Source organism: Lepidochelys olivacea (genome assembly GCF_965140295.1).
Source record: "Lepidochelys olivacea isolate rLepOli2 genome assembly, chromosome: 10".
Taxonomy (NCBI): Eukaryota; Metazoa; Chordata; order Testudines; family Cheloniidae; genus Lepidochelys; species Lepidochelys olivacea.
In genome coordinates, this window is record NC_140420.1 from 37,676,696 (window position 1) to 37,686,625 (window position 9,930).

At 45.1% G+C, this 9,930-nt stretch overlaps 1 long non-coding RNA gene across 1 annotated transcript; it reads left to right on the forward strand.

Annotated features, from left to right (window-relative positions):
• Positions 1–4,060: 4,060 nt before the first annotated feature.
• LOC311527443 lies at positions 4,061–9,345 on the forward strand. Its single transcript, XR_014713330.1, has 3 exons — positions 4,061–4,435; positions 5,861–6,025; positions 6,771–9,345. It is a non-coding gene; the product is annotated as an uncharacterized lncRNA (long non-coding RNA).
• Positions 9,346–9,930: the final 585 nt, after the last annotated feature.

Sequence of the window (9,930 nt, forward strand, 5' to 3'; positions counted from 1 at the left end):
CAGGGCTGTGTCCCCTTGTTACCTCCCTGCCTCCAGAGAGAGGCAGACTTGTTGGTGCTTAACTGGGTGTCAGCCCCCTGACCCACCAGCCTGTTAGTCTCCCAAACAATTTCCTCAGGGCACTGCCAGCCCTTACTCTGCCTTGCAGGTTAACAGTAGGTGCACCCAAGGCCCCTGAAAGTGCTACCCTGTGTACTCAGACCCTGTCACTGGACACTAAGAAGGTACCAGGTTTGCTATTGCCAAGGGCACAGTGTACCCACAAGCCTGTTTGATTCAACTGAGAGTCAGCTCTTATGTACCATCACAGCACTGAGATATATTTATAAGTTTATTACCAAAGGCTGAGTTTTAAGAGATCATGAATTAGGATAATGATGGTAACGAAAATGGTTACATATAAAACAAAAGGTATAACATGCTTCCTAGAGTCTAAACTCCACTTTAACAGGCTAAAACTCTTGGCTATTGTGGAAGTGTGAAAGGAAAAAGAGGATTTGTGTGCAGTTATTTTAGTTTGGTTAAGAGACAGAGCAAGAAACAGGCCAACCTTAACCCTAATAACGCGAGATTTGTAGAAGCGGGGTTTGTGTGAGGCAGATGGGAAAACTACAAGGGACCTTGCTTTAAGATACGAATGGAATGCAGACTGTAGCAGGAACTGCTGACAAAAGTAAGATATCAGGAAGGAATATGTATAAACAAAATGCAGCTGTTGATCATTATTGTTTGTAACAAAAGGTATAAATTCTTGCCCAAATTGTTTATCTTTTGAGAGACCTGCCGAGGAAGGGGGAATCCCTGCCCATGTGCACTGTCTCCCTCTTTGCAATTGCTAGAGAATAAAGACTGTCTCTGACTTGCTGCAACCAACCTAAGAGTGAAGACTCTGTTTTCTTCCACAATTTGGTGCCATGACTTGGATGGCAATGCCTGGTGAGACAGTGGTAGCTGCTGCGGACCATTCCCCTTCAAACACCATGGCACCACAATAGAGGTAGGAGACCTTTTGAAATCTCTATTGGGGTATTGGAGGAGGACTGCCCGTAGGGCCGTCTGTCCCTTTGGGGCTTACGCCATCCCAACTTATTGATGTGCAGCAAGATCAGATGCAAAGTGGTACTGATGAACTGTTTGCTGCCCTCAATAAGGTTAGTTTGAAGTGGTACTGAGGACTTAGTTTGCCACCCTCAACAAGATTAGTTATATGCGGTACTGAGGAATAGTTTTGCCTCCCCCGAATAAGGTTGATGCATCAGTGCTGAGGGGTTTTTACTGCTTCAAATAAGAGAAGGTTGTATTAAGTCTGGATATAAAGCATTAAGGTTATTGTAAATGAGATGCATCTAGATATGGGGAATGCATGTGTGTGTATATGAATGTGTGTGTATGAATGAATAAAGGGGGATATGAGCCGCTGACCAGGTCTAAGACTTAAGCTGACTCCAGCCACACCAGGGCTACCCTATGTGGGAGTTCTGAAAGCAAGGGGGGTCAGCTGAATCTTTTGACCCAGCGGATACACATTTTTTTCTTATTCATGAGCCGCTGACAAGGTCCGGACTTAAGCCACTAGTCAGTGAAATCCGTGACCCAGTGGACCCTTTCCTTGGGATGTGAGAGAGTGAGGATTTTCTTTAGTTCATGAGCTGCTGATTTAGCAGACAGGGTGCCCTCTCTGTAATGTGTGGAAATCTTCCCTAGCTTATGAGCCGCCGAGTGGACAGGGGATGAGCTGCTGAGTGGACAAGGCACTCCCCTCTGAGATTGGAAAATGGGTGGGGGACAGTCTAAGAATTCCCCTGCACCACCAAAGGGCACCCCTGTGTACTACATGTACGTGCATTATGGTCCTAGAACCTGCAGGTATTTAGAAAATTGGAATTTTTACCCGCATGATGATCCATCTAAACAATTCCCACTAGAACGTACCTTCAATTTAGATAAAATCACGTACCTCAGAGGAACCAAGGAAAGTGTGGGCCCCTTACTGAATGAGGGAGGCAACCTAGTGACAGAGGATGTGGAAAAAGCTAATGCACTCAATGCTTTTTTTGCCTCTGTCTTCACGAACAAGGTCAGCTCCCAGACTGCTGCACTGGGCAGCACAGCATAGGGAGGAGGTGACCAGCCCTCTGTGGAGAAAGAAGTGGTTTGGGACTATTTAGAAAAGCTGGATGAGCACAAGTCCATGGGGCCGGATGCGCTGCATCCGAGAGTGCTAAAGGAGTTGGCAGATGTGATTGCAGAGCCATTGCCCATTATCTTTGAAAACTCGTGGCGATCGGGGGAAGTCCCGGATGACTGGAAAAAGGCTAATGCAGTGCCCATCTTTAAAAAAGGGAAGAAGGAGGATCCTGGGAACTACAGGCCAGTCAGCCTAACCTCAGTCCCTGGAAAAATCATGGAGCAGGTCCTCAAGGAATCAATTCTGAAGCACTTAGAGGAGAGGAAAGTGATCAGGAACAGTCAGCATGGATTCACCAAGGGCAAGTCATGCCTGACTAATCTAATTGCCTTCTATGATGAGATAACTGGCTCTGTGGATGAGGGGAAAGCAGTGGACATGTTGTTCCTTGACTTTAGCAAAGCTTTTGATAGGGTATCCCACAGTATTCTTGCCAGCAAGTGAAAGAAGTATGGGCTGGATGAATGGACTATAAGATGGATAGAAAGTTGGCTAGATTGTCGGGCTCAATGGGTAGTGATCAATGGCTCCATGTCTAGTTGGAAGCCGGTATCCAGTGGAGTGCCCCAAGGGTCAGTCCTCGGGCCAGTTTTGTTCAATATCTTAACAAATGATCTGGAGGATGGTGTGGATTGCACCCTCAGCAAATTTGCAGACGACACTAAACTGGGAGGAGAGGTAGATATGCTGGAGGGCAGGAATACGATACAAAGGGCCCTAGACAAATTAGAGGATTGGGCCAAAAGAAATCTGATGAGGTTCAACAAGGACAAGTGCAGAGTCCTGGACTTAGGACAGAAGAATCCCATGCACCGCTACAGACTAGGGATCGAATGACTCGACAGCAGTTCTGCAGAAAAGGACCTAGGGGTTACAGTGGACAAGAAGCTGGATATGAGTCAACAGTGTGCCCTTGTTGCCAAGAAGGTCAATGGCATTTTGGGATATATAAGTAGGGGCACTGCCAGCAGATCGAGGGACGTGATCGTTCCCCTCTGTTCGACATTGGTGAGGCCTTATCTGGAGTACTGTGTCCAGTTTTGGGCCCCGCACTACAAGAAGGATGTGGAAAAATTGGAAAGAGTCCAGCGGAGGGCAACAAAAATGATTAGGGGACTGGAACACATGACTTATGAGGAGAGGCTTAGGAAACTGGGATTGTTTAGTCTGTAGAAGAGAAGAATGAGGGGGGATTTGATAGCTGCTTTCAACTACCTGAAAGGGGGTTCCAAAGAGGATGGATCTAGACTGTTCTCAGTGGTAGCAGAAGACAGAACGAGGAGTAATGGTCTCAAGTTGCAGTGGGAGAGGTTTAGGTTGGATATTAGGGAAAACTTTTTCACTAGGAGGGTCGTGAAACACTGGAATCAGTTACCTAGGGAGGTGGTGGAATCTCCTTCCTTAGAAGTTTTTAAGGTCAGGCTTGAGAAAGCCCTGGCTGGGATGATTTAGTTGGGGATTGGTCCTGCTTTGAGCAGGGGGTTGGACTAGATGACCTCCTGAGGTACCTTCCAACCCTGATATTCTATGATTCTATGAACCTTTACATCACCAAAAGCCTCTGATATACAGTGGGAGCAATTTGTCTATTGGTGGGAGGAAGCTACAAAGAGACTCCATGAGTCTTGAGTGCAGAGTCTAAAGGACTTCCAGGAAAAATTAAAAACTCAAGTACAGGATTTGAAAATTAAATGTAAAGCATCCGGATGGCTCCCTACCCAAACCACTTCATCAACCCTCTTGGCTCCTTTATATCCCCAATTAGTTAAGGCTGAAGCAAGGAGGGAAAGGAATGGGTTAATTTGAAAATTCAGCTTGGCCTAAAGATAAAGAGAAAGCTGCTCTGCATTCAAGGTCAAGAATCAACACAGTCTGCCTTGCTCTGCATGCTGTGGAAAATATAGACAGAGGCAAACAAAGGCAACACAAGTTACAGGACTGAGATTACATTTGCAAAGGTTGGCCTCCCAGTAAGACCCAACAGTCTGCCTTTGAGCCAGGGTGGTTTGGGGACACTGAAGAAGCCACAGGCAGCTGGTGTGGACTAGAATACTGAGCAAAGGTCTCTGAAAGGGATGCCCCAAGAGACCCCAGGGCGGGAAAAAAACCCAAGAGCAGAAGCAAGTTGGAGATCTTTTGCAGTTTACCTCTGGACAACCTGTGCACAGGATAACCTCCCATCCACTCTCTTTCTCTCTCTCTCTGTCTCTTCTACCCCCAGGCCTGGCCAGCCCGGGCAGTGTGTTTGTGAGTATGAAAAGAAAAAAAGGTTGCAGATGGGTCTACCCCAGGTCGTAGAAGGACCAGGCAATAAGAGGAGTTGGGGAAAAGGGAAGAGATGTGTACCTGACAGCTAGAGAAAATTGAACAGTTAAAACGCCAATTGACCGTGCGTACTGTCTAGGTGGCAAGCCTCACTGGAGAGGACTCAGGTAGCCTTGTGAGTGATATTGTTGAAGGAAAGGGACCAGGAAGGGTGGGGGTTAGTTGAGAAGACGACCCTCCTTGCTTTATTGGTAGTGGAATAAAGCCTGTGCCCACGGAAAGGGACGATTCAATGAGAAAAAGAGGATCGGGACCAGGCAAGCAGGCAGGCAACAGATAGAGAGATTGGAAAACAGGCTGGAAACTCTGAGGGCATAGTGGAAGGAAAGAAGTAATTACAGGTATGGGAAATTTCAATCCCGGAATAATAACTGGAATGGTAAAATCTGAGTTGATTGGGGTGCTGTTTTGGAAAACAAGCAAATGATTTAAGGAAAGGAAGTGAGAAGTTAACTCTGTAGTTGCTGGAGGGAATTATCAGTTGAAATTTGTAAAAATGCTCAAGAAAAAGAATTTTTGGTTTCTTTGCAGCCATTCTGAAGGAAAAATCGGCCCTTTTCCAAATGAATGTCTGTAAATAATCCAGGCAAAGAGGTTATTTAAGTGGAATCATTTGACTATGAATAAGTTAGTCGAATTTGCTAAAAGAACACTCCTGGTGTGTACAATCTTTGTTTTATAAGTTTGAGATGAATTGGTGTTGTTTAAGTTGCAAAACTGAGAAATACCTTTGCCAGACACAGAAAACTAGTGTTGTTTAATTTTTGGTATTTAGCATTTAACCCTTAAGGTAACTTAATGCTTTACAAAATTTAAAATGTTTTTGAATAAAGACCAAAGTTGTGGCTGCAGCAGGGCAGTCAAAGCCAGCAGAATGGGAAAAGATTTTAAATCTGTTTTTGGTAACAAATAGCAAATAAAACCTGTAGTAAAAGAGAGGAAGACCGTGCCCCACACTAAGCCTTAAGGTGACTCTGTGTAATCAAACAGTTACTTTGCCGAAGGGGAGCCACAATAGGTTGTGTTTTCCTTTTCAAATCATTGTGTGTTTTGAAAGCAGGAGTTAAAAGTTAAAAGTTAATTGTGTCCTTTTGAGACAGAGTCTCTAAGCGACTGATAACTTTGAATCAAAAGCAAGCCGAAAGCATTTGTGTTAATGCAAATCACTTAAGTTAAAAGATGAAAGCCATTGAAACCTGACCTGCCTATAAAACAAATACAGGAAAATAGGGGGGTAATTCCTCAGTTTTACCTGCAATCAGCAAGGGTATTTGTAAAGAAAGGAATATTTTAAGCAATAATCTGCCAACCCCAAGGGGGTAGAAACATGCTCTCTTTGTTTTTCAGAAAAACAGGAAAAGCTGATACCAACTGGAAGCCGAAAAATGTTCTTGGAGTGTTGCTGGGTACACTTTACATCCTGATCACCTTTGGCACTTCCCAGAAGGCCGCCTGGTTGTGCCAAGGGTGCTCTTGCCCTATTAGGCTCGCAAGCACCACGGAGTGGCTCACGTAAGCAAAGGGGGGGATGGTTGCTGTATTAAATGAGACTGGTTTGCACCGGATTTTTCCTCTGTAGCTCAGCACTACTGCCAACAATGTACGATCTGCCTACAGCATAATGTTGGTAAAGCAGTTAAAGCTAGAAAAGCAGCACATCCCCCTCCCTGGGGACCTTTTGTAAATATTCAGATTGATTTTATTCAAATGTCTAAATGTTGTAATTATGAGTATGTGTTAGTTTTAGTTGATGTATTTTCAAACTGGGTTGAGGCCTTCCCTTGCAGAAGGGCAGATGCCAAGTCTGTTGTGAAAATTTTGCTTAAGGATTTTATTTCAAGGTTTGGCATACCTGTGAGTATCAACAGTGATTGTGAAACTCATTTTATTGGATAGATTGTAGAAGAAATATGTGCAGCTTTGCAGATCCAACACAACCTCCCTGCCCCAACCACCAGCAGTCTGCTGGGACAGTAGAACGTCAAAATAGGATTTTGAAAAATGAACTGGCTAAGATCTGTGCTGAGACAAACTTAAAGTGGCCAGATGCCCTCCCATTAGCATTGATGAATACGTGAGGGCCACTCTGAACCGAAAGACTGGGCTTAGCCCTCATGAAGTCCTGACAGGGCACCTGATACAACTTCCAGCAGCGCCTCCTCTGGCCCTTGCCCAGGTGGACATCCATTTGATGGATGATACAATGCGTCATTGCTGCCAGGCAGTAATGAAATGTGTCAGGTCTTTTTATACACAGGTGAAAGAAGCACTACCGAAGGATCCCGAGCAACCCTGCCACTCACTGGAACCAGGAGACTGGGTCTACATAAAGGTCCATCAGCGAAAGACTGCCCTGATCCCACGTTGGAAAGGCCCTTACCAAGTCCTGTTAACTATCAACACCACTGTGAAGTGCCAAGGACTGACTGCCTGGACCCATGCTTCTCACTGCAAGAAGGCCCCTCCACCTCGAGATGACCCTCTGACTGCTGATCAGCCTGTTCCTCCTTCTGGTACTACTTTTCCTCCTTCTGGACAGCAGGAGAAAAGGACAAGGTGAAATGCTGGTAACCTCTCCCTTGTCCACTAACAGAACCACCATACATTCACCATCTGCTGGGGAACCCAGTTATTACAGGGTGACGTGCTGGTAACTTCTCCCGTGTATGATGCTGAACCACGACTGTTCCAGGAAAGAAGAAAGTATATTTGTTCCACTGAAACCGCCAAAGTCCAGGGATTCTTAATTACAAAAGACATTAAAAATTGGCCCTGGTGGAAGAGACAGAGCATCGTAACCTGGCAGGGAGGAACTTGTGGGAACCGCGCTTCGGACTGTGGTATTGAGTGGTGGTTTGGGTTTATTCTGGGGACTGGGCTCTGTGCTTTTGGATAAGTACCTTCAGCATGTATAGCCCTCCCTAACTGGCGTACAGATGACAAATACCAAGGGCACCTTGCTGCCATGACCACTGCCCCCGCCATTATCCTCACTACCACTACCACCCCGTAACACACCCTAATACAGATAATACCATATTCTCTGATGAAACCCAATGGCCAAGACCGTCACACCTTAGTGATCCCTATGGGATGGTGCCAATAGAGCAGCAGCAATTTGAATATTTATAAAGGCCAACAACATGAAGAGAAATTAGGACAGTTGGAAAAAGCCACAGGTCTTATTACTGGAGTACAGTTAACGCAGGTACAGGCTGGGGTTGGTAAATTATATGTTATTTTGCCCTTAGCTCAATGACCCAGAAGCTGTTGATAGAGATGGTATTGAATACCACTGAGGCTGGGAAGGCATTGCAGTGGGATCTGGCATGTTCAGAAATTTAGGATTTCCTGACTGACCAGCTCATGGCCATTCGGAGTGATCTAGAGCATCAGGCTTGGTCCACTGCCCTTACAGACACTTCAGGAATGCCATCTGATCTGTGGCCATGGAGACATACTTGGAGATTTTCTGGGTGGAAGTGCAGACACTCACAGTGCTCTTTCCATCCATACGGGCCGGTTGGAGGGGTGTGGGCTCCCACATACTGAATCCTGCCAGGTCCGTGGGGAGGATGCATGTAGGACTGGATAATTCACCGAGACATTTGGGAAATTAAACTACCTGGTATGCCTAACCGATTTATAGTCAGTGCTCCTCGAATAACACCCAACATTTGGATAGGGACAGGGAGTCAATAGACACTCTGGCCGTTAGAACCCCCACAGTTTCAGTGTGTATGTAAACTGAAGCCAGGGGAAGTTGTCACTGTTCATGACAATGGTTGTTGGGAGGGTATGGGACAAGGAACTACCCTGACAGGATACCTGCTTTTCCAAGCTAATGACAGCTGTGTGCATGTTAAGGCCACCACTTTACAAGACATATATTTTAATCTCACCACTGCTGCAGGCAATTATATTATTTATTGGCCTGCGGATAGAATTCTACAATCAGCCCCTAGGTTTCAGATACCTTTTAACTGGACTGACTTAGTATCTGACTGGTTCCAAAATTTGCTTTCACTCCTACCAGAGGTCCAGAAAATCTCTGAATTACAAGGGCAAATTCATATGCTCCAAAATATATATCAAATTGAAAAGTATGCCTTTTATACAGTCTACATAGTGTCTATGTACTAATTATGATGTATTCTGTTTTTTGTCTAAGGCTATATAACAACCCCATTATATTATTACAGTGGGAATGTTAATGCTTTTATTGTTGTTCATTTTAGGATTATGTTATTGCTCTTTTAAAGACCTAATAATAATAACACCTTCCAAGTTCATACTAATCATGCATTGTCGTTGCATTCAATCAAAATCCAAGAAGCTGAACCATTTGATCTAGAATCAGAAATACAAGGTTTCATGAAAATGGAGGTTTAAGAAGGATAGTTGTGCTGGAAGCACAAAAGGGGGGATTGTGGAAGTGTGAAAGGAAAAAGAGGATTTGTGTGCAGTTATTTTAGTTTGGTTAAGAGACAGAGCAAGAAACAGGCCAACCTTAACCCTAATAACGCGAGATTTGTAGAAGGGGGGTTTGTGCGAGGCAGATGGGAAAACTACAAGGGACCTTGCTTTAAGATACGAATGGAATGCAGACTGTAGCAGGAACTGCTGACAAAAGTAAGATATCAGGAAGGAATATGTATAAACAAAATGCAGCTGTTGATCATTATTGTCTGTAACAAAAGGTATAAATTCTTGCCCAAATTGTTTATCTTTTGAGAGACCTGCCGAGGAAGGGGGAATCCCTGTCCGTGTGTACTCTCTCCCTCCTTACAATTGCTAGAGAATAAAGACTGTCTCTGACTTGCTGCAACCAACCTAAGAGTGAAGACTCTGTTTTCTTCCACACTAACATAATCTAAAGCAATCTCCCAGCATCTCCATCCAACAGGGCTAGGATCCCCCTCTCATGAATGCAAAAACCACTGTCCCTTTTGCTTCCTCATAAGAAAAACCATACTGGGTCAGACCAATGGTCCATCTAGCCCAGTATCCTGTCTCTGACAGTGGCCAAAGGGAATTAACAGAACAGAGCAATTATCAAGTGATCCATCCCCTGTCATCCACTCCCAGCACCTGGCAGTCAGAGGCTTAGGGACACCCTGACCTTGTTGGCTAATAGCCTATAATGGGGTTGTACTCATCTCTTGTGAGTGGCCCCTGGCTGAATGCATGTGCCTGCATTCTCTCTCTGCCTGTTTGTGGTGGGTCTTCGGTGACTCCGGCCGAGTCACACACAGTCTGTCTGTGTGATAAAAGCAAAGCAAACCCCTTCCGGGGGCCTATTTCAGCACCCTCTGTAAGGTCCTTTGATAACATAAGAATGGCCATACTGGGTCAGACCAAAGGTCCATCTAGCCCAGTATTCTGTCTGCCAACAGTGGCCAATGCCAGGTGCCCAG